The sequence below is a fragment of the Lissotriton vulgaris genome, chromosome 7 (assembly GCF_964263255.1).
Source record: "Lissotriton vulgaris chromosome 7, aLisVul1.2, whole genome shotgun sequence".
Lineage (NCBI taxonomy): Eukaryota > Metazoa > Chordata > Amphibia > Caudata > Salamandridae > Lissotriton > Lissotriton vulgaris.
In genome coordinates, this window is record NC_141695.1 from 1,610,101,523 (window position 1) to 1,610,125,652 (window position 24,130).

A 24,130-nucleotide genomic window follows, 5' to 3' on the forward strand; every position below is an offset into this window, starting at 1 on the left:
ATAGATCTTTTGAGGAATGGCCCATCTCCAAATGTCCTATGCTAGTTTGGATAGTTGGAGAGAGTGCGTCCCCCCCTGTTTTTGAATATAATACATTGCAGTCATGTTGTCTGTTCTGATCAGGACTGCCTTGTTTGTTATTTGCATTTGGAAAGCTTTTAGTGCTAGAAATATTGCTATTAGTTCCAAGTAGTTGATGTGCAGTTTCTTTTGCTGCACACTCCATTTCCTCTGCACTGTGTATCTGTCCATATGCGCTCCCCATCCGGAGAGCGATGCGTCCGCTGTCAGTATCACTTGTGGAATTGGTTCTAGGAACGACCGTCCCTTGGAAATGTTTGTTGTGTTCCACCACTTCAGAGAGCGATGCGTACGGTCGTCTACCAACACCAGATCTGTAATCTGACCTTGAGCCTGATTCCACTGTGTCGCTAGACACTCCTGTAGTGGACGCATTTGTAGTCTGGCATGTGGTATTAGCAGTATGCAGGAGGACATCATGCCTAACAGTTTCATAAACACTCGTGCTGGTAGTGAGTGTTGTAGTTGAAATCTTTGTATTAACCCGACCATTGTTTGTATCCTGATGGGGTTGGGGTATGCTATTGCTTTTTCTGTGTCTATAGTAGCCCCCAGGTATTGCTGAATCTTGTTTGGTTGCAGGTGTGATTTCTTGTAGTTCACCGTAAACCCTAGGTGGTGCAGCAATTGAATTGTCTTCTGTGTGTTGTGAAGACATTCTTCCTGTGACTTGGCCTTTATTAACCAATCGTCCAAGTATGGGAAGACATGTATTTGTTGTCTTCTCAGGTGTGCTGCCATCACAGCTAGGCATTTTGTGAACACTCTTGGTGCCGTTGTGACCCCGAACGGAAGGACTTTGAATTGATAATGTTGTCCTTCCACTACAAACCGTAGGTATTTCCTGTGTGCTTTGTGAATTGGGATATGAAAGTAAGCGTCTTTTAGATACAGTGTAGAAAGAAAGTCCCCTTTCTTCAGTAAAGGAAGAACCTGTTGGAGCATGACCATGTGGAAATGTTCCGAATTTATGTATGCATTGAGAGGTCTGAGGTCTAAGATTGGTCTTAGAGACCCGTCTTTTTTGGGGATTAGGAAGTATAGAGAGTATACTCCTGTCCCTTGTTGATCCTTTGGAACCTTCTCTAAGGCATGCTTTTGTAGCAGTGATAGTACTTCTTCTTTTAACAATGTCAGATGATCTTGACTCATTGGACGCTGTTTGGGGGGGATATTTGGTGGGGTAGCTGTGAGTTCTAGGCAATAACCATGTTGGATAATTTGTCTCACCCACTTGTCTGATGTGATGTTTTCCCAGACAGGTAGGAACTGTGATAGACGTCCCCCGACCGGTGTTATGTGGTCTGGGGGAAGTTGTATTAAGTCACTGTTTTGGGGTTGGAGAGTTGCGGTTGTTATTATTTCCGCGACCTCTACCCTTGTTGTTGTTCCCTCTGTAACTGCCTCTTGAATTACCTTTGGGTGACGTAGGTGTAAAAGAGGTGGATTGCTAATTTGTTCCTGTATTTTTTGAGCCTCCTCTATAGCTGGATCTACGAAAGGAACCCCTTTGTGTTGGCTGTTGTAATGCTCCAATTGACTTAGCCGTTTCTGTATCTTTTTTCATCTTTTCTAAGGTCTCATCTGTGCTTGAGCCAAAAAGTGTTTTCTGATCAAAGGGTTGGTTCAATAAGGATGTTTGTACCTCTTGTTTGAACCCTGAACCTCTAAGCCATGCATGTCTCCTTAACATGATACTGGTGTTGATGGATCTTGCTGCAGTGTCTGCCGCGTCCAGGGCGAACTTAATGGAAGTGTTAGTTATAATCTTTCCTTCCTGTATTAGCTGATCTGCCCTCTTCTGATGTTCTTTAGGGAGATGTGTGATGAGTTTTTCTAACTCATCATAATGTGCCCTGTCATATCTTGCAAGTAGCGCTTGTGTATTGGCTATGCGCCAGCTATTTGACGCTTGTGATGCTACTCTCTTGCCTGATGCATCTATCAATTTTGACTCTTTATCCGGTGGAGGGGCTTCTCCTGTGGATAATGAGTTCGCCCTTTTGCGACGTTTGATACTACCAGCGAGTCTAGAGGTACCTGTCCTTTGATAAATATTGGGTCCTTTGGAGCTGCCCTATATTTTCTATCAATTTTTGGGTTTAACACCCTAGCCCTCACTGGGTCTTTGAATATGTCTGCTGTGTGACTGAGAAGACCCTTCAGCATAGGTAGAGTACATGATGTTCTTTGTGTAGTAGGTAGTGTCTCTAATAGGAAATCCTCTACTTGAGGTTCTGTATGTAGGCCTACCTTATGATATTTTGCTGCCCTATTAATGAGCTGTACAAACCCTGTATTATCATCAGTTGGTGAAGGCTTTGAGGGATATAACTCTGGGTCGTTGTCATCATCTGACCCTGCGTTATAGTTTTCCCATGGGTCATCCTCATCTGGGATAGTGTCATCATCCTCATGAGGTTCTCCCTCCCCTGTATCACTGTCTACATCTGACTGCGGTGTAGATGGTCTTGGTGTAGAAGGTGGAGGAATATTTGGCATAGTGTGAGGAATAGGAGAAGAGGGTGGGCCTTTAGGTCGAGGAGAAGTAGGAGGAGTTGTATTTGTCCCCATTGTTCTCTTTTTAGAAGGAAGAGGTTTGTCTTCTAGCTGTTCATTCTTCCTCTTCTTCGTCACCACTTTGCCACTTTGTGGATCGATAAACAAAATCTTTTGTTTCGGATCTGTCTGTTGCTCCTGTATCGGTACCGAAGGTTTTGGTTCCGAAAGGTGCCTTTGCTTTCGATCGTCAATGTTCGGTGTTTTCGGCACCGAAGATTTGCTCGATTCTGATTTTTTCAGGGTCGAGTGAGTTTTCGACGTCGAAGCATGTTTCGGTTTCGACATGGAATGCTTCGATGCCGAGCTTTCTCTTGCATGCAGCATCGGTGTCGAAGTCAATGTCAACCGCCTTTCGGATCCGACATGGTGGGAGGCCGAGAGTTTCGGTTTCGTTGCCGGGCCCGAAGGCGGGGCGTCGGAAACTTTTTTCTGTGGTTTGACCGGGCTCGAAGGCGGGGTCGTTACCGCACGGGGTCGGTTTTTGGGTAAGGGGACGTCGTCACTCACGGTTTGTTGCACGTCAAGTTCCTCGACATCCGACTCGTCCCCTTCCGACCCCGACTGTTCTTCATGATCCTCTTCTTCATCGAGGTGCTGGTCTTCGAACAGCTCCGGGATCGCCTCCGACTGCATTCTGGAAACCTCGTGTCTTCTAGCTCGATGGTTTCTAATCGTCGACTTGGAGGAGAATGCTGCGCAGGCTTCGCAGTCCCTGGATTCGTGTTCAGGAGACCGGCAGAGGTTGCACACCTCGTGTAGGTCCTTGTGTGGGCACTTAGCACCACACTCTGGACATTTCTTAAATGGAGTCCTTTCCATGGACTCCGGGCTTGGCCACGTCGAGAAAGGCCTCCTGTTCGTCGACGTAGATCAAAGTTTTTCGTTGATGTTGGCGTCAAAACGCGTCGAAATGTACATGAAATCGCGTTCGATAACAATACCGTCGAATTGGAAATGGAATACGCGCTGAAAATTCACTTCTTTCCGAAGTTGATCTGGAGCGCTTCAATCCTCATCCAAACCCGATGGCGGAAAAAAACTATCTAAGGATGGAGCCGATGCCCATGCACACTACCAACCAAAGGAGGAGTCACCAAGCTACAAAAGACTCTCCAAGAGAAAAACAAAGTGCAATCATCCGAGCCCAACACCAGATGGCGATCTATTCATAATGTACCATCTGCAGCCCATATGCCTCGAACAGAGATTTATAAAGGAAGGAAACACAGAAAAAGAAAGAAAAGAAAAGTTAAGGGAGGAGGAGAGTCATACATTCCCGGTCACACTGCCCCCCTCCTGCGACGTACAGTCCTGGTCATTAAACAATAAGCAACAAAGCGAGGTAGATTCGGTAGAACCCAGGAAAGACGTCCTACACCGCCCGCCCCCAATACAAGAAAATGGCAGATCCCGGGTCCCTCACAAACCCCTAGCATCCGAGTCGAACACCAGTCTCACCCTTGACCTCTACGAGTGTTCACCATGAGTTCTGCACACCACATCCGCCTATTCACAGGATAAATCAGAAGTCCAGCCAGTCCACGAATCTGTGCGGCGAGTCCAACGGATATCCACAGTCCACCACAATCCTCAGCCGCCATGACACTCGCCACGGTACGACCAGATCCCAACAGTCCCATACTCCACCACACTGCACAGCTCACACGATCGATAGATGTTCGCTGTTTCCGTCGGGTCACAGTTTCAATAAAATCATTGGGGGACGAGCTCGTGAACACGACCACAGGCGGACTCTTCAACGTGGGCGGGCGATACACCATGGCGGCGGATTCAGCCGCACACTGCGGTACAGACATTGCTATCCATGCTTCGACACTAGATGGGCCTCGAGTCGTAGATTCCGGGACCAAAGTCAGGGAAACGGCTCGCTTAGGGGGACCAGACAGATCAGAGTCATTATGCGATCGGGCAGTTTCGGTGGCATCCGCGATCGACTTATGTGAAAGAGCAACCATGTAGGAGCACAGACCCTGAATGGCGGCCATCACGGTTCGCAATGATGGCTCTTCTTCACCCCGCACCGCCGCGAACTGATCGACTCCAGACATCAGTGCGCCCTTCGGGTCACCCGATTCTCCCAGGGACCGAAGTGCGATGAGGGCAGGCGGGGGCAGGAGGCACACAGTCCAGCAGCGATAGGGCCTCTCAGACGGGGGCCCCACCCCGGCGGGAAGGGAACGCCGAGAAGGGGACCCCCGGCCACTCAGCCACTCACAGGATCATTACACCTCCTCAATGCGGGTAGAACCGCAGGCTCGCCACCAGTCCAGGGGCAGGTTGCTCTCCACTTCTATCGACCGGACCGTGTCTGGGTCCCCCGGCCGCCGTTGTTGCACTGCAACCCGGCAGGGTCAGTACTCGAGGTCCCGGCTCTCGGTCAGCGTTAGGCCAAGAACTTCCACTCGATGTAACTCCGGTAATCCGGGTCGTACGTTTCCCAGGACCACACCGCCAGTATCAGCAACGGGTCACCCACACGGGGGCGAGGCGAAAAAGCAGGATTTGTAGCAGGATATTCAAGCAGCAGGAGGAGGTCGACGGAGCCGAGAGCTTATGCGGCCATCTTCGTTCCTCGCTAGGCTCCTCCCCCTAGCACGATTATTCTTGATTAAAAATTTACTGTTTCCCTGCACTGCACTTATTTGGTCAGTGTAAACCAGTTCTGGGCAGAGAAGCGCTAAAGAAACAATAGTGTTCGCATACGACGATAAACCGTACCACACTTATGTTAAAGACACTAATTGTGTTTTTACGTTGATGGCCATTAGACAGACACGAGTGAGTCAGAGCGTGTGTGCAGTGAGAGAGGGGAGGTGCTGGCGGCTGGGGAGGGGGAGGAGAAATGCGAGTAAGGCTGTGTGCGGGGAGAGAGAGGGGCGGTGCTGGCGGCACCAAGCTGGGGAACAGATGGCGATGGCTGGAGATTTGATGCTGTGCACGCGCATTTTAACTCATTGCGGTTGCACATTGAGCTAAAAGCGCACATGCACTGCATCAAATCGCCAGTCTGGTTAAACTCTGGGAAAGCCCCTATACTCTCGCCAGCTCTAATGCGCAAGCGCATCAGCAGGCGAGACCTAAAAAGCCTTGCTGAGGCTGGTGCCGATGTCCTGGGGTGTTTTCACACTCCTTAATACTTGTCGTCAGTTCAAAGTCTCAGAAAACGAGCTGGAAAACCTCTATTTACAGTGGTATTCAGCTTGTTTTACCTGCCACCATGTGATATCGGCTCCTCACCGGGAGACCGTGTGATGGGAGCCAATATCGATGGTCACACAGTGGCACCGTGTGAGTTGGCTGGTATTTATTCAGATCCATGGATATATACTGACACAGAAAAAAAGGAGAACAAGGCACCAACTACTGAGGGCAATAGACAAACAAGCAACCTTTCACACAAACTAACAGCCGTTCTGGGAGTCATACACCTGCAGGTACTTATGCACATTCAAACAGACATACAACCACAAAATACTCATATACAGACACTCATACAGTCATAAAAGGCAAAATTCAAGCACACATGCCATCTCAGACAATATAATAACTAGCATATATGGATGATGGAATGGACAGTGGGAAGAAAAGTCTGGTGGGTTGAGGGCTGATGTCACAGAAGTGAAAATATGATGATACTGGCTGCATGTCAACATACACTTTAGCCACTCTGCACAGAAAATTATATTTGAGGGGCATAAAGGAAGTGGAGTGTCAAACTCCATTCAGTCTTTGCTTTCTCCTTAGAGAAGTTTTTTCTTCTAGGTGTCTGAATACTCTGCTTTCTATTACTTTCCAAATTCTTGCTATTTTTAGTATGATTACTTATATGTATGATCCATGGAATTTTCTGCATAACGATATCTTTACCTGGCAAACCACATACAACATTCTACAGCATAATTTGCAGATGTCCACAAAAATAATTGTGTTCCTGTCTTAAAGGGATACAAACATATTCTTTAAAAAAATGTGCATGTAGTGTAACGCCCAGTGGTGGATCCCTTGCACTTTTTCATTACAGCATGTTCAGCACCCCCTAGTGTGGACTGCTCTCTTCTGGCGGAAGCCCACTAGCATAGAATAGGTGTCAAGAGATGTCCTCCAACGGCAGTGCTTATGGTAGATGGAAAAAAATAAGAATTGTGGGTACAATACTATTGTGAAGCGCATAAATCACAATACACTGCGAGGACCTGCGCATCCCTTCCACTCAAAAACATTTTAATTGTTGACTGGTGTATTCAGATGTAAAACTCAGTGGAGGCCCGTGCAGGTAAGCACAGTGCGGCGGCAGGCCGGGTATGGGGTGGGGCGGTGGAAGTGACAAACGACAGAATAGTGCAAAAGAAATACATTTAAAAAACACTTACCTTGCGCTCGCCGCATCGCTGAGTCATCGCTGAGTCGGCGAGCACAAGGTAAGTGGTTTTATTTATTTTTTTCATTTTCAGTATTCCGGCATTTGTCACTTCCACCATTCCAACACCTTACCTGCATAGGCCGCCACTGATAAAACTGGTACTAACAAGATGAAACCTTTCCCCATACAATGTTCCTGCATGATACTACTTTGAAATGTGCTGCATAATTTTGAAAATTAGTAATTTCCTGCCAGATAATAAAGTCAACCCTTCTGCATTATTTGCTCCAGCACTGCTACATAATTCCAGTGCTTCTGCCAATAGTTAATAATGTAGTGCCCACTGTATGTCTATTAAATAGTTTGTCTATTTGTAATAATCATACATAAGTAGCACTGCATATCAAAGCCTCCATATCTTGATTTCCAACAAATGAAAACGGCCACTACGATTATTATGATTATTTTTTGCTCAAACAGGTGCCTGTTTATTAATTTCTTGGGAAACTAAATATGTTAGAATTTTGCCCAGATGGTGTGGACTGGGAGTTGGTATATTGTCCCCTATTAGAAACAAAAGTCTTACATATCTTAACCCAAATTCAAAAAAGGTCTGAAGAATATTCCTTCTTTGTCAAGAGCATGCTTTTTAACTCTGTGTGCGGAACTTATGTTCACATTGCATTTTTCTCAAATCAGCAATTACTTTAAGAGGGCAGTTTTTGTTTACAAAAAATCCCAAACATTTTGCATCTCTTCTTAAGGTCTGATTTGTTTTAATATTAAAGTGCCTCACAGTGGGGCAGTAAATTATATATGTGTGATCAGTGCTGGGAATTAGAGGGATTGCGCCGGATCCCGTTTCAGGCACCTATTTCTGAAATCCAGCCTACCCATGGTAATAGGAGGAAGGAATTTGTCCTGGTGTCATTTTCCTACATCGGGACAGAATTCTGCAGCGCCCGCATGTTACCTGCATTCAGTTTGAAGCAGCAACCTGCAGGCAGCGAGGCGGCTTTCTTATTTTTATCGCCAGCCGCACACAAAGGCCTGATTTAAAGTGCCAGCAGCCCTTCTTTCGTTCATGTATCATCCTGTCTGGGAGCCTTCTGGAGCCTAATACCTAGATGCCAATGCAATGGAAGGAAACAAAGGCCCACAGCTTATAAATACTTTAGACAAGCTATGACTAGGAGGCAGGTTTTTGACTTTGATAAGCCCACCTATGAAAGAAATGTGCCATGCGGTGTAATAATGCAAGATTTATCTGTGTATATCAGTCATTACTCTTATGATTATTTAAATGGCACCTACTCATTTCTGTTTCATTTAGTTTACAGCTCTACTGCTCTCAGTGTAGGGTGTCAGAGCACTATATATCCTGCACAAAGACACAATAAATCATAAAAGTGAGTAAATCAATGTAGGGGAAATGTTACTGAAGACAACAAAGGTTCTAAGGTGAAGGAATCACACATCAGCCATACTTGTAGACATTACAGTTTAAGAGTAAACCGTCAGGGAAACACAAAGTCAGGATATAAAACGTAACACATTGATTGGGGTTGTCTGTACTAACAGAACGGTAATAATTCCCAGAGGTACCCTTCTTTGCTATCTTAGAATAACAACAGATTGAGAAGAAAAACTATAAGGAACAGTTTGCGTGGAGCACCATGATGCCGGTAAATACATACTGTGCTAATCAGAAGGATAGCAACTTATGAACTGGAAGTAACAAAATGATCTCACTGTCAAAAGCAGTAGCCCACTTACTTATTTATATAAAATACAAATATGTGATCTGTTTGTCCTTTTCAGCAGCAACTTTAACCCGCTGTGATACTCTGAGTCCAAATTGTAACTAGATAAAATGCAGATCTCTACCAGAATTGCATTAACCACCAGAATTATCTCACCGTTACTATAAGCACCTCAAAATTGCTGAGTACACAGAGATCTGTGCAGCAGGTCTTTTACCCCTGTAACATATTTTTAAATGAAGCCTTTTTATGGCCAATTCAGTACGCTACAACAGATCTGCTTCCACATTTGTCCTTGTAGACAAGTTATTTCCAGCTGATTTTTGTTTAAAATATATACATAAGTAGACTGGCAGAGACTCTGCTTTTCAAGCTCCGCCCATCGTGACTCCACCATCCCAACCCGGTTTCCTCTGCCACACCTTGACCATCAATTTATGGGTTCCTGGAGTATTTTTCCAGTTCCAGCACTGAGGATGAAGTACATTGCTCGTTCTCGTTTTTAGGCCTGTGCCACAGACTCTTTAGCTCGTGCCCCAGATTCAGCCATCATTGGCATGTTGCTTTTGTGAACTAGAGCATTAGGCCTGGGGCAATGGGTCAGCCCACTTGAGTCATTGACACTTTAGCACTGTGAGTGACAGCATTTTGCCTATTCACATCTGCACATCCACATAAAAAGCACAGTCGAGTGCCTGGTCCAGAGGTTTCATTTTCAATGTTTTTCCTTTTGTTTTTTAAAAACTTTTTTTGTCATCCCTGCCTGCTTTAAGTATGCCATCTGGTTATAATTATTCCAACCCCACCTCAAATGTTCTTTGCACTGCGAATGATGGCATTTTGCGTGGCCACATGTATCCCTCTGAATAAAAATAAGTCAACTTCGGTGCCAAGGCAGTGGGCATATTGCGACTTTCCATTTTAATTGGAGGTGTTTTTGGTCATAAATATGTGTTCAGTCATATGAATATTTACCCTAGAAACCGGCGTTTAAACTTGTAATGCCTATTGTATTGTATTCTTTTGCATTGCATCATTTATAAAGCGCGTATCACCCCTACGTGGGACACTGGGGCGCTTATATTGCATAAGTTTGCTTCTAGGAGGAACCGATGCAGCATAATATTTTCCAGAGGCTCCACATAAAAACATTGGCGCAAAATTAGGCTAAAAAAACACTAAAAGACAGGGGTGCTTTTAAATATCACTGCACGTCGTGGCAGGCGATTGGATGTGCTGAAGAGCGCGCGAGAAGGAAAAGTACTGGAGGGGGTGGGGGGCGCAGGAAGGGGCTTTGGCAGCTCTAGAAAGACGGCCCCAGACGGACGTGAGCTGGGAGTGCTTGGAGAAGGAAAGACGATGAACATCAAAGAGGGCGGGAGACAGAAAGATGCGCGCTCGATTAAGACGTTATACCCTAGACGTGCGGTGGGTACAGAAATCATGCGTGAAGGCAGTGGAGAAGGAGAGGAGCGGTAGGGCGGCAGTGGAGGGAGATGGAAGCCGAAGAGGAGGAGCGCAGACCGGTCTGAGGCAGAGCCGCGCGGTCCGCGCAGAGCGGGACCCGGGTACTCACCGAGGGTGGAAGCTGGCGTGGGCGGCGCTGTCCTCTCCCGCGGCTCTTCTCTGCTCCACTGCAGCAAAATCACATGGTTCACAAACTGAAGGCGACAGCAAAGTGGAGACTGCAGACACAGCAGGGAGAGGGGGGGAGCGCACCCCCACCCTCCAGCCGCCTGACACATCCCGGATTGGGTGAATGACCTCTGGCATTGACCTGGCTCCTTGTCCCCACATGTTGCCTTCCAGCTGTGACCCCGTCTGACCTCCTCTCTGACGGGCCATCTCACCTCTCTGACCGCCTTCAAATTCTCACTCCAAACCTTTCTTTGTCCTCTTCCTTTTCCTGAAGCCCATCTCTAACCTAGAGGTGGGCGAGCCACTGAAAGCTCGAGCCAGATGTTGGCTCTGACTGAGCTCGAGGTCCAATTGGAACCTCGAGCCCAAAAGGAGCCGGGCTTTCATGGGAGGCCAATGCGGCCTAGAGGCTACAAATGATATGCACGTAACATGGAGAACCAGGTTAAAATCCCAGCCTGTGCTCTAGCCTCTGCATCCTTTAAATTCTATAAAAAACATGTGTAGCGAAGTCTGCGTCTTTTGTGAAGCGCTCTTATGTGTCAGTAGGCAAGGTCTGTACTACGTGAAACTGCTAAAAATAAAATGGGACTTTTGTCTGTCAGCCACATTCCAATCTCCACTTCCAAGAATTAAGGGCAAAGCATTGAACTTTGATGCCAGAAAAGGATACCCTTCTATTGGCTGAATTGCCCCCCTTCTCCCTCACCACCACCACCCATATGAAACTGGAAAATCTGGGATCAATCCTGGCTTCCCTCCTTGACCAAATGATGTGATCCTAGCCAAGCTCTTCACCAGAGCGCCTTCAAATTCTTGAATTCAGGATATGTGCTGTACAAAAAACTTGCCTGTGTTAGATTGGATAATCTATAACTTTTCTGTGTATAAAAAGAATCTAGGCGGTATATAGGGTACACATAACAACTGACTTGCCTCTTAGTTCACTCATAGCATCACAGCGGGTTCAGGAACGTTTCACAGTTTCTGTTTAAAAACAATCACTTTTAATAAATACTTATCAATACGAAGGTGAAACACTTTCACAGGTTAAGGAAATATGCTTTTATTGAATTTTTAAGACCCCTGGCCATATTTTAACATGTTTGTAGCATGCTTCACCTGGCAAATATTTTCAGGGTTCGGCTCATGCATAGGCTCTTAAAGCCAGAGCCGACCCTTGAAGCGGCTCTGACTCCGCTATCACAGTTAATTTGTTGGCTCACCCACCTCTATTCTAACACAGCCAGGAACCTCGATTTTGGTCTCAAATTCTACTTATCTGTGGTTCTAAGGATCATTTTACATTAATGTTGGGTTAGGATAAATGGCCATCTGATATATTGCCAAAGCATTTCAAAGAAACATGATCTGCATTGAGGCAACATTTTCAAATAAAGCAGATAGCTTGCTCGCTAACTTTCTTCCATGATGCGGGTTCTTCTCTACCTGCCTTACCAAGAGCCACTGACCATTTTCTGTAAGTTCTCCTTTAGCGGATCTTCCTTCACCATGGGCACCACCACTTGGGGCCTGATTTTATGTCAAAGGCCCAGAGACCAACATTATGCCAATATCTTTATTACTACCCAAACACAGCAGCAACAATCATCATAGTATTAGAATATTTGCAACATTCTAGAACTTAGAACATGTATAAAGCACAACGATAAGCAGCCATCTTCCTCTTTTGTTGCTGCTCAAACACGGAGATAAGTTCTAATTTTTTAACTTCTGTAATGATTTGGAGTGAATTATTAATAATGAATATATTGGATCAAGGAAGAAAGATAATAATTATAGAAGATTAATATAAGGATAAATGTTGACTTAAGGGAACATTTTATAATGTTTATTCTGTGAAGGGATTAAATCGATTGAAGTTTTAATATGGTGGATTTCTGGAGAACAAGGTTTTGATTTTGTGTGTTAGCAGGAGAGAACAAGAGTATTAGGTGAATTTGGGTAGCGTTTTGTGGGTATAGCAGAATTGAGTTTACCGTTGGGTTGATGCGCAGTTGGAGTGGCGCGCGTTCTCTCTACACGCGTCACGGTTCTCGAGGAAGATCAGGCACGTGTTTGGTTTGGTGTGACTCGAGAGAGAGATTGGGCGCGTGTACCGTTGCGTATTTTGAGCTTTGATTGAGTAATTTTTGGCATGGATGAGCCACCGTACGTGCGTTACATGCGGCGGCCATTGTAGGTGATTGGGAAACGTGCTGTTAGTTGCATTGGAGCGTAGGCGGCCATGTTTTGGGGCAGTTTTTTTTTGTCTGACTGAACGGTGTCAGTTTCAGTTTGACGAAGTTCGGGAGTTCGTTTGCGAGCATCGTTTTTTTGGTCGTGAGCAAGAAAAGGTGTTGGAAAAGCGTTTTGAGAGTGAATTAGTATAGAAGTATAAATCTAGGAGATTTATATATTTCTGAGGGAGAATCTTTATAAGGAAGAACGTTGAAAGATGGAGAATGTTGAGAGCAGTATGGAGGATGGGATGAAGGTTTATATGGAAAAGATGTTTGTGGAATAAAGTGCTTCAATAGAAAAAAGAATAGAAAGCACTATGGAGAGAAAGGTTAAAGAAAGAGAGAACAGACCGGTCTGGAGAGGAGGATGGGTTTTTTACCACAGAAGAGGTGGAAGTAGTAGCTGGTACTTCTAGGGAAATTACAAAAAGGAAGGAGAAAAAGAAAAATGTTGTTAAAGGAAACCAAATTAAAAGAAAGGAACTTAAGGTTCAAAGGGAGTTGGCTATAAAGACCAGAGAGAGCACTATAAAGGCGCAGAGAAAGGGGCATAGTGCTGTGGCATGTGATACAAGTTCTACAAGTGGGGATGTAGAGCTTACTTGCAGTTCGAGTTTGGAGGATTCAGATGTTGAGGAGGTACAAGTGAAAAAGAGAAAGATTGATGAGGGAGAGAATAAGTTTGAATTTGAGGATTTTGTGAACCCACAAGGAGAACAAATGTTCAATCCTTTACTTATTCAGCACCCACTATCGTCCCAATGGTCCCCAGTAGAACACGTTGCCAAATATATAAGGTATTGGATTAGGAGAGAAATTCCTGAAGAAATAAGGACAAGGCTGAGATCAGAGTGTCCGAGGCATACCCTTGATATTAAAGTGGCATTTACACCAGAGTTGGATCAAAAGATGCTCCCCTTTATGAATAATAAAGGAGGAAGAGATCCAAGAAGGGGATTGGACAAAGGCTTAAAAGGATGTCAGGATAGGATGTTAGATATATCTGAAAGAGACACGTTAGTGATAGATTCCTTACCTTAGAATATCCCCAGGCGTCAGACTGGATCCGGAAACTTTTGCGTAGCAGTACCCTTGCGCGTCGGTAGGCGTCGTCTGCGGCTCCGCGTCCGTCGTCGGCGTCGTGGGCGCCGTGATGACGTCGTCGGAGTACTTAGACGCCGCCTCCGCGTGCTGACGTCAGTTTTTCTTTTTTCCGCGCCAGGCAGCGCAGATCTGGAAAGAGCAGTTCCCTAGTCACTTTTTGACTAACTTTTGGTGATCTTTTGATCCGATTCGAAGTCTGTACGACTCCGACGGTGCCTGTAGGGATGCCCGGATTCAAGCATTGCGACGAGTACGACCGTACCATGTCGGTCACGGATCCCCACCGCCTGTGCCTGACGTGTTTGGGCGTCGACCATGACGACGAGGCCTGCCCCGACTGTCGGGCCCTTTCGAGGAAGGCCAGGCGGGGGCGGTCCCGCAGGCGACTCGAACTCCGGCAGTCGGCCCCGCGCCGTGTGAGGTCCCTGTCCCACGGGAGGTCGAGGGACAGGTCGCGGGGACGGAGCCGTCACAGCTCCGGAAGTCGGCACCACTCCTCCGGGTCCAAGTCATCAGGTAAGAAGCATAAGAAGTCGAAGAGACATCATCGCTCTTCTGATTCCCCCCGACGCTCGCACGATGCGGCCGAGGGTTTGGGTGACACCGCCCACGCGGCTCCTCGGGAGTCGTGGCCGCCGCGTTCGGCCCCATACCCCCGGTCCCTGGGCTGAACGCGACGCCGGAGGAGATTGAGCGTTTCCTCATGGCCATGAGGTCCCTTTCTCCTCCGACGGGTTCCGCGGCGCCTCCGGGCCCAGCGAACCCGTCTGGGGGCCCTAGTGGGTCGGGGGCTTCGACCCGACGCCGTCCGGTGCTTCGGCCTCAACGCCGCCGACGCCTTCGGGCCCGGCGCCGCAGGGCCCCACGATCCCGACACCGCCGGTGTCCTCGGGCCCGGCGCCGCGGAGTACAGCGGCCCCGGCGTCGTCGGCGCCTTCAACCTTCCTCGGGCGATGGATCGTCACTGGTGGACCTTACGCCCCCCCCGGCGTCGGTCCGTGTGGTGTCCCCTCCAGCGCCGTCCTCGGGCAGCGCCGTCCCCGATGCCTCCTTTCAATTGGTTCAGGCGTCGGGACGACGCCTATCGGCGCCGATCTCGACGCCGTTTGGAGATTTTAGTTTCTATGAACCGACCTCATTCAATTACGACCCTGAATCTCAGGAGATGAGGGATGAGGAGGATTGGGAGGGGTCTGAGGACCCTCTGGCCAGAGAGTGCCAGTCTAACATGGACTGGGTAGGAGACCTTGGGGAGGCCAGTGGCCTGGACACCTCTCCAGACACTGGATTTGTCTCTCCTCCTACCGTGGCTTCGGAGGAGGGAGCTACCTATGGTGTGGTGTTGATGAGGGCTGCCAAGGCCTTGGGCCTTGAGCTCCCCGTCGCGGCCGTGAGGACTAACCTCCTCACTGAGGTCCTTAAGCCGCAGTCATGCTCCATGGAGCCTCTGCTGCCGTTTAATGAGGCCTTGACGGACGTTCTTTGGGGCACTTGGTCCAGGCCCGCTACAGGTTCGCCTGTAGATAGGAACGTGGCCAGACGCCACCGCCTGGCTCCGGGCGACCCATGTTTCCTGTTCTCCCACCCCACCCCGAGAGTCTGGTCATCCAGGCCTCTAACTCCCAGACCGCCTTCCCGACGGCCCCATCGGACAGGGAGTCCAAGAGGTACGAGAACTATGGTAAGAAGATCTTCTCGTCCCTTAGCTTGGGACTGGGGTCTTCCAACACCGCATGCCTCTTGGGCAGCTACACCCACTCTCTGTGGGAGACAGTGGCAGAAGTGCTGCCAGAGTGCCCGTTTGAGGTACGGGCCAAAACTCGGCCAAGCCCTTGTGGAGGGCCGGGACGCAGCCAAGTATTTAATCAGGTGTGGACTGAATACTACTGACTCGCTGGGCAGAGCGATGGCTACGACGGTGGCGGTACGACGCCTGGCTGAGATCCGCCAACTTTTCGGCAGACGTCCAAAACACCCTCATGGACATGCCGTTCGATGGCCGTCGCCTCTTTGGCGACAAGACAGACCACGCGCTTGAGCGCTTTAAGGACTCCAGGGCTACGGCCAAGTCCTTGGGCCTCTCGGCCCCGCGCCAGCAAATGGGTGCCTTTCGCTCCTTTCGTGGCCAAGGAAGGGGCGTTCCCACACGTGCCGCCAGCCACTCGCCGTAAACTGTCGTCCAGCGCGGCGGCGGCCGTGGAAACCGCCGCGGAGGCGGTCGGGGGAACAAGTGGAGTCAGTCCACACCTGCCCCCGCGGCATCCACCTCTAAACCCTCCTAGTCCGTGCTTTTCGGCCCATGTGACGCCAGTGGGAGGCAGGGTTCGCCATCACCACTCTCACTGGCGCACAGTCACTTCGGACAGGTGGGTGCTGCAGATCGTCCGAAGGGGCTACTCCCTCCCCTTCGAGACGACCCCTCAAGCCATGCCACCGCAACACCACCGCGTATCGGGGGATCATTTGCGGCTCCTGCAGGAGGAAGTTTCGGCCCTCTTGGCCAAGGGGGCCATCAAGCGCGTTCCTGGGCCAGAAGTAGGACGTGGTTGCTACTCCCACTACTTCCTGGTACCCAAGAAGGGCAAAGGGGGCATACGCCCTATCTTGGATCTGAGGAACGTCAACGGCTTCCTCCGGAAGGAGAAGTTCAAAATGCTGACACTGGCTCAGGTCTTGACTGCCCCAGCAGACTGGATGGTAGCGTTGGACTTGCAAGACGCATATTTCCACATCCCCTTCCTGCCGGCCCACCGGGTTACCTGCGGTTCACGGTAGGCCTTGAGCACTTTCAGTTTACCGTGCTCCCCTTCGGCCTTACCAGCGCCCCACGGGTGTTCATGAAGGTGATGGCGGTGGTCGCAGCTCATCTGCGCAGGTTAGGGGTCTCAGTCTTCCCCTACCTAGACGACTGGTTGTTGAAGGCGGGCTCGCCCCAGACAGTCGTCAGCCACCTCCAGACTACGGCGGATCTTCTGCACCAGCTGGGATTTTCCATCAATGTGCCGAAGTCACACCTGTGCCCCTCTCAGAAGCTCCTTTTCATCGGAGCGGTTCTCGACTCGGCGCAGTTTCGGGTTTACCCGCCCGAACAGCGGGTTCGGGATATACAGGCTCTGATTCCGATCTTCGGGCCGTTATCCCGAGTTTCGGTCAGGTTGACGCTGCGGCTTCTGGGGCTGATGGCCTCTTGCATCCTTCTGGTGCATCACACACGGTGGCGGATGCGGGCTCTGCAGTGGGACCTGAAGTTTCAGTGGGCCCAGCACCGGGGCAACCTGTCCGACCATGTCCTGATCTCGGAGGGCACTGCGAGACAGCTGCAGTGGTGGCTCACGGACCGCGATTGGGTCAACGGCAGATCCCTCTCCCTTCCCCAACCGGAGCAGGTAGTTGTGATGGACGCGTCCCTCCAGGGCTGGGGAGGCCACTTGGGAGAGGCGGAGATCAGAGGACTGGTCTCCGGCGGAGTCCCGGCTCCATATCAATCTGTTGGAGCTGCGGGCGATTCGTCTGGCACTGAAGGCATTCCTCCCGTCTGTCCGAGGGAGTGCAGTGCAAGTGTTCACGGACAACACCACCGCCATGTGGTACTGCAACAAACAGGGCGGAGTGGGGTCGTGGACCCTTTGCCAGGAGGCTCTGCGCCTCTGGCAATGGCTGGAACATCAGGGCGTGACTCTGGTGGTTCAACACCTGGCAGGTTCTCTGAACGCCAGGGCGGACGAACTCAGCCGTCGGTGCTCGATGGATCACGAATGGCGTCTGAACTCGGACGTGACGCAAGGCCTCTTTCTGCGATGGGGAGAGCCTTGGTTAGATCTATTCGCCACCGAAGAGAACGCGCAATGTCATCAGTTCTGCGCGTTGGAATTTCCAAGGCGGCACTCCCTCGGCGACGCTTTTCGTCGCGAGTGGAGCTGCGGTCTGTTGTACGCGTTTCCGCCTATACCACTTCTGCCCAGAGTGCTGAAGAAGATCAAGCGCGACCGGGCACAAGTCATCCTTGTGGCTCCGGACTGGGCACGAAGGTACTGGTATCCCGAGCTACTCAGTATGTCAGTCGATCCCCCGGTTCGTCTGCCTCTTCAGGAGGACCTTCTGTCGCAGCAGCAGGGGACGGTCCTCCATGCGAACCTGTCCAGTCTCCACCTCCATGCTTGGAGATTGAGCGGCGACAGTTGAGGCCATTTGACTTGCCTCCTGAAGTTTGCAACATCATTCTGGCAGCCAGGCGTCCCTCCACTAAGTCGGTATACGCCTGCAGGTGGAACAGATTTGTGGCATGGTGCACAGCAAAGGCTGTGGATCCCCTCAATGCCCCTCTCTCTGAGGTTCTCCTCTTTCTTCTCTCTCTTGCCCAGCAGGGCTCTGCTCTGGGCACTATCAAGGGCTATCTTTCAGCTCTTTCAGCCTTTCTGAGGCTGCCTGACCAACCTTCTTTGTTCAAGTCCCCTATCGTAAACAGATTCCTGAAAGGCATCACTCATACCTTTCCTCCTGTTCCCTTCGTGATGCCTCAGTGGGACTTGAACCTGGTTCTAACGTTTCTGATGTGCGCTCCCTTTGAGCCACTTCACAACTGTCCTCTTCGCCTTCTTTCTCTGAAGACTGCCTTCCTGGTTGCCATCACCTCTGCCAGGAGAGTGAGTGAGCTCCAGGCTCTGTCTTGTAAGCCTCCTTTCCTTTCAGTCCATCCGGACAAGGTTGTATTGCGGACAAGGCCCTCCTTCCTCCCCAAGGTAGTCACGGCCTTCCACATTGGGCAATCCATCACGTTGCCCACCTTCTTTCCGCCTCCGCACCCCTCGCGAGAGGAGGAGAGGCTCCACCGTCTGGACCCAAAACGTGCGCTCTCATTTTATCTGAACCGCACACAACAGTTCCAGGTGGATGATCAACTCTTTGTTGGGTACGCGGGCGCTAAGAAAGGGAAAGCGGTGCACAAGCGGACCATCTCCCGGTGGATTATCTTGTGCATCCAGGCGTGTTACTCCTTGGCTAAGAAGGAACCCCCTGCTGGGCTGAGGGCTCAATCCACTCGAGCCACGGCCACTACTACTGCCTTGGGCCGAGGTGTGCCCTTGCAGGACATTTGCCAGGCAGCTACGTGGGCCTCGCTGCACACGTTTGCAAGACACTATTGCCTGGACAGTCAAGTCCGGAGGGACGGCTACTTTGGCCGTTCCGTCCTCCAGGACTTTCTGGTATGATTATTGGTTCGCAGACCCACCACCAAGGGGATGGTATTGCTGGGTTATCTATTCTAAGTAAGGAATCTATCACTAACGTGTCTCTTTCAGATGCACAAGTTACTACTTGTGTAACGATATATCTGTAAGAGACATTAGTTAGTGATAGATTCCTTACCGACCCACCCATCCTCCCCGTTCTGCGAACCGATATCTAGGGTTAAGGTCATCCCCTTTCAGGGCCCTAGTTTCTTGGCACCAGTGTTGGTTTTTGTCATGGCTCTGCGCTTCTGGAGCGGAAAAGCTGTGGCTAAGAACTGACGTCAGCACGTGGAGGCGGCGTCTAAGTACTCCGACGACGTCATCCCGACGACGGACGCGGAGCCGCAGACGACGCCTACCGACGCGCAAGGGTACTGCTACGCAAAATTTTCCGGATCCAGTCTGACGCCTGGGGATATTCTAAGGTAAGGAATCTATCACTAACTAATGTCTCTTACAGATATATCGTTACACAAGTAGTAACTTGTGCATTGGGCCCCTTGACGAAAATTTTTGATTTGTGCGAAGAGGCACACACTAACAGTACTGGGATTGATGTGAGTGAGATGCGTCAGTGGGTGCAGCGATCAATATGTTTGCTTGGTAATGCAAACACAGCTATTTGTTTGGAGAGGAGGAAGAGTACAATATTTAAAATTGATCCAAAACTTGCAGATTTGGCTGGCAAGGAATTGGGTGAACAGAGTGATGGGCTCCTGTTCGGAGACGATTTTGTAAAAGACATGGCAAAGTACGTGGGTACTTTTAATTCACTACAAAAGGCACAAAAAGATATTAGACGTGTTATTGGGTCGGCCGGGAGAACGAGGGGTCGGTTCCCCGGCCGAGGATTTGGAGTTACCAGGAGTAATTTTGGGAGAGGTAACAGGCCCTATGGATCAGGTTATGGCTCAGGATATGGATTTGGTTTTGGAGGAGGATATGGTTTTTCAAGAACCGATCAGGGGAGTTTCTTTCCGGAAAGACAGGGGAAGAGGAAGAAATTCAAGATCGGATAGGAGACCAAGAGGAGTCTCAGGTAAGTTTTTCACAAGACCCTTTATTTATGGAAATAAAAATGGACGGCAGACTAGCCCGGTTTGTTTCCAGGTGGCCGGAAATAACACAAGATTCATGAGTTTTGGAAACTGTGGTTGGATACAGGATATACTTTATCAGTGTTCCGGTTCAGGAGAGGATTCCAAAGATGTTGAGGTTTTCAGAGGACATGGAAAACTTGGTAACAGAAGAGATGTTAGAGTTGGAAAGAAAGGGTGCAATAGAGTTGGAGGAGGAGGTGCCAGGTTGTTTCATAAGCAATTTATTTCTAGTAGAGAAGAAGGACAAAAAGATGAGACCTGTAATCAATTTAAAAGAATTGAACGATTGGGTTGTTTACAACCATTTCAAAATGGAAGGGATACATATGCTGGATTTGTTGAGAAGGGGCGACTGGCTGACAAGATTGGATCTAAAGGATGCTTATTTGACAATTCCAATGTGTCAGAGTCAGAGGGATTATCTGCAGTTCAGGTGGTTGGGAATGCGCTGGAGGTTCACATGTCTCCCATTCGGATTGACGTCAGCTCCATGGTGTTTCACCAAAGTAAGCGGCCTGGTTGAGATCCAGGGGGATTCGTCTGATAGTTTAACTAGACGATTTTTTGATAATGGCAGGAGAGAGGATTCTGGCAAAGGAGCAGACGGAATTTGCAGTGAAAGTAATAGAGGATTTGGGTTTTGTTGTAAACAAAGAGAAATCTTGTGTGGATCCGAAACAGGAGATGATGTTTTTAGGTTTTCAGATACAGACATTGGAATGTGTGTTGAAGTTGCCTATGGAAAAGGTAAGGAAGATCAGGAAAGAGGTGAAGAGAGTGAGGTCGGCAGATTGGATTACTTTGAGGCAGTTAGCACGTCTGTTGGGTCTACTGTCCTCTTCGATCCAAGCAATATTCCCTGCACCCCTACATTATTGTGCGCTACAGAGGTTAAAAGCACATTACTTAAGAAGGGATGTGAGGTATTCACAGAAGGTAGTAATGAATCAAGAGTCTTGAGAGGAATTAGAGTGGTGGTTGATGAGCTTAGAGGCCTGGAACGGTCGAGCAATATTTGGGATGATGCCAGAGATGGAGATAGAATCGGATGCGAGTGTGTACGGATGGGAAGCGAGATGTGGAGAGACTGCAACAGGGGGGCAATGGTCAAAAGAGGAAGAACTTTTGCACATAAATTGTTTAGAGTTACTGGCGGGTTCTTTTGCGATAAAGAGCTTTGTGAAGGACAAGATGCGGTGTTGTGTGCTTCTGAAGATGGACAATCTGTCTGCAGTTCGCTATGTGAACAAAATGGTTGGTCCACGTTCGAAAGGGTTGGCGGAACTTGCAAAGGTGTTTTGGAAGTTCTGTTTGGAAAGGGAGATTATGGTTCAAGCACAGTACATACCAGGATTGAGCAACGTAGAAGCGGATTGGTGTTCGAGATACCTGAGGGATGTGAGCAGTTGGAGATTACAGAGGGAAGTATTTTGGAGTCTGGAGAAGATGTGGGGACCTTTGAGTGTGGATCTGTTTGCAGATAGGTTGAACACTCAGTTGAAAGAGTTTTACAGTTGGAGATCGGATCCAGAAGCGAAGGGAGTGGATGTATTTCTTCAGAGTTGGAAGGGAGGAAGAAGTTATGCGTTTCCCCCATTTTCAATGATTCAGAGAGTTCTGAACAAGGTCAGGAGGGAGGAGGTAGAGTTAGTCCTGATAACACCTTATTGGAAGGCTCAAGATTGGTTTCCAGACGTAATGAATTTGTTGGTGGAGGATCCTGTAATTCTTCCGAATTGCAGGGAAATCTTGATGGATGTTCAGGGAAACATTCACGTCCTTGTGGTATCAGGGCAGTTAAGGTTGATGGCATGGCTGATTTCAGGAGAATTTGGCAAATGCTGGGATTATCAAAGGAGGCTGAGGAGCTTGTGTCAAAATCATGGTCAAAGGGAACATCTAGGGTATATGGATCAGCTTGTAGAAAGTGGAATGGTTGGTGTGTTGAGAGGGGTTTGGATCCCATTTCAGCACCTGTGATAGAGGTTGCAAATTATTTGTCAGATCTTTTTTGTGGTGGTTTGGCTTATAATTCGGTTAATTTGAGTAGGTCTGCAATCTCGGCAGGGCATGTTTTGGTGGATGGAATTCCGGTTGGTCAGCATGTATTAGTCAGGAGGTTGGTTAAGAGTGTAACGGTGGTTATTCATCTAAAGGCAAAATATGATTCTCTTTGGGACGTTTCTTTGGTATTGAAAGAGATTGAAAGTTGGGGAGCAAATTCAGGTTTGGATTTCACATTTTTGACATGGAAAATGACAATGCTTTTATGTCTGGTTTCTTTTAGAAGAGTGTCAGATGTAAGAGCTTTAGATGTAAATTCTAGATTTTATCAACCGGAAGGAGTATGTTTTAAATTAAAGAAAAGGACAAAAACTATGTCTAGAACAATTTTTTACCCATATTTAGAGGGTGAGAGTTTTTTGTATGTGGTTAGATGTTTGAAGGAATATGAGAAAAGCACTTCTGGGTTGAGAAAAGGGGATTGTAAGAAGTTGTTAATTTCCTATGTTAATCCGTATAAGGCTGTGTCTACTCCTACTTTGGCAAGATGGATAAGGAATGTGATGTTCAAGGCAGGGGTGGATGTCAGTGTTTTTTCAGTTCACATTCAGTTAGAGGGGCTATGGCTAGTAAAGTGTTTGTGAAAGGATTCAGTCTGAGTGGTATTTTAAAGGCTGCAGATTGGTCAAATGATTCAACTTTTTAGAAAGTTTTACTTTAAGCCTGTGGAAAATGTTTTGGGAAAGGTTTTGGAAGAACTTTGAACATGCATAATGTTGGCCTCCTGACAAAGAGTGCCTGCATTATGAGCAAAAAAAATAGCCACATGTTTGACTTTATCATATCACTTTGTGTTTTAGAAATAAAACCACATTTTAAAAAGCTCTAACCATAAACATTTTCATGTTTGCATATATTTTTTTGTTAATTTAAAAAAATCATTTTGTGTGGTGTATAGTTGGTTCTGTAGTTAAAAAAAAAATTGAGGTCCACGTCATAGAAATTACTTGTGCCAGGGTCCCCGGGTTTCAATAGTGATTCAGTGGGGTCCACAGAAGTCGAATAGTTAAGAACCACTGGTCTATTATCTTGATTTAAATCAGTAGGGCTACAAACTCCCCATACCTAGGACAGTAGTTTAAAATATAAGCTGCAAATTGGTCAGGCCTGTCGTAGATATGAGCGCCGAGGCCAATAGACGGGCAAAGGGCTTTGGCAGCTTCCACTTGGGGCTTGCTTCTCGCCTGCTTTGCAAACTATTAAACAGTTTTAGAGACGAGAGCTCGAAGGGCTCTCAGCAGAATGCACGCCTTCGGTTCTTGGCAGTTCAGAGGGGTGATGGATACTTTGTCTTTATGGCCAGGGGTCTAGCCACCTTACACTTCTTTACCAGGGAGCTAGATTCATTTTCCATACATCTCATGCTGTTGAAAAATGTTGGGTGATCAATTAATTTTAGAATGTGTATTTAGCTATCTGAAGCTTATTGCTAAAAGTTTTGATTGTGGAAGTTAAGGTAATGGATCCTTCTTTATGAACTGTTTAGTTCTATGGGCGCGGCTGTCTTTCTGGCATTCTCTTGTGGGCTAACCTGTGTAGCAATTGGCTGGGAACTTGGTACTGGCCGGGGTTGGTTAGGATGACTGTTCTTGTATGTTTATGTTGGGAATAGTAGTGGTTCTTATGGCAATTCATGTTCAATGTTCACACTAAGCAATCTACTGTCTCAAGTGAATGTGCTTTGTACATCTGTATCAAAATTAAATATGTTCGATCAATTCTTTGCACTTGAAGTTTGTAAATAAATATCGAAGTGACCTTCACACCCAAACCGGTGTGTCCTCCCTAATGGTCATTATTGCTCATTGTCCCAATGGTGGTCTCACAAGACAGTCACCCTGTGGGTGATGCAAGGATTTAAGAGCCTTGCATCAGCATCACAATAGTGTAGGAGAAAAAAACAAAAATATTCAATTTCCAACAGGGTGAGAGAAAACCTGTTTTGCTTGAAGGAGGGACACAT

At 48.1% G+C, this 24,130-nt stretch overlaps 1 protein-coding gene across 2 annotated transcripts in view; it reads right to left on the reverse strand.

Moving 5' to 3' along the window:
* The window catches only part of PLTP (phospholipid transfer protein), a 258,838-nt gene that overhangs the window by 195,530 nt on the left and 39,178 nt on the right, over positions 1-24,130 (reverse strand). The window contains exon 1 of one of the 2 annotated variants that reach the window (XM_086932537.1): positions 10,364-10,467. The exons of the other annotated variant lie outside the window; for it this stretch is intronic. The gene's annotated coding sequence lies outside the window, so the exon portion shown is untranslated. Of the gene's footprint in view, positions 1-10,363; positions 10,468-24,130 lie in introns of those variants that run through there. 2 annotated transcript variants of the gene reach the window in all.